A 909-nucleotide genomic window follows, 5' to 3' on the forward strand; every position below is an offset into this window, starting at 1 on the left:
CCCCATCCCCTCGCTCCTGGGCCCAGCCTGGGCTCCGAGCTCTGCAGCTGAGCCGCTCTCCAGGTCCCTCCTCCAGCTCCTGGGCAAGGGGCAAACCAGGCAACCGGGCCCGGGCCCTCCTGGCAGGAGCGTGTCTGCCCCACATGCATCTCCGCCCCCCGTCCACATGGGTCCTGCCTGCTCTGCACTGCCCCCAGCCCCACTGCACTGCCCCACAGGCTCCAGGGCTGGAGCAGCCTCCATGCTGCGCTCCCGGCCATGGCCATAGCCCGTGTGCAGACCTGGGAGGGAGGAGGATGCCACCTGCTTGGGGAAGAGGCAGGGCCAGGGCGAGGATTTGGGGAGGGATCCAATGGGGCAGTGGGGGGGTGGGGCTGGGGGCAGGGCCAGGGTGAGGATTTGGGGAAGGATCCAATGGGGGAAGAAGGGGGCGGAGTCATGGGGGTGAGTGTCCCTCCGGGCTCTGCCTGTGCGCCGGAGCAGAGGGCAAAATTCTTTGTTTGTCCAGTGTCCCGACCAAACATCAGTCGGGATGTGGGACAAACAAGTAAATATCGGGACAGTCCCAATAAAATCGGGACGTCTGGTCACCCTAAATCAGGCTTCAAGTTGAGAATCATTTCCCCTTCCCGCTCTGTGGAAGGGGAGACTTTTAAACACACTCTCTGTGCGACTGCACATGGCTAAGCAAAGAGAACAAACCCCCAATCCCCCCTGTGCTTTGGGGGCCAGGTTTGCAGTGGGAATTCTGTAGTTAGATGATTTCATGCCTGGGCATTGTGATTCTTTACCAGTTTCTCTGGCATTGGGGCAGTTTTGTGCTCACAGCTGTGATGGCCGAGTGGTTAAGGCGTTGGGGTTGAAATCCAATAGGGTTCCCCTATGCAGGTTCAAATCCTGCTCACAGCG

The 909-nt window shown here is 60.3% G+C and overlaps 1 non-coding gene across 1 annotated transcript; it reads left to right on the forward strand.

Annotated features, from left to right (window-relative positions):
• The first annotated feature begins 827 nt into the window (after window positions 1-827).
• On the forward strand, window positions 828-909 carry TRNAS-UGA. The gene has a single exon. It is a non-coding gene; the product is annotated as a tRNA-Ser (tRNA).

This window comes from Mauremys reevesii, linkage group 12 (genome assembly GCF_016161935.1).
Source record: "Mauremys reevesii isolate NIE-2019 linkage group 12, ASM1616193v1, whole genome shotgun sequence".
NCBI classification, from domain to species: Eukaryota; Metazoa; Chordata; order Testudines; family Geoemydidae; genus Mauremys; species Mauremys reevesii.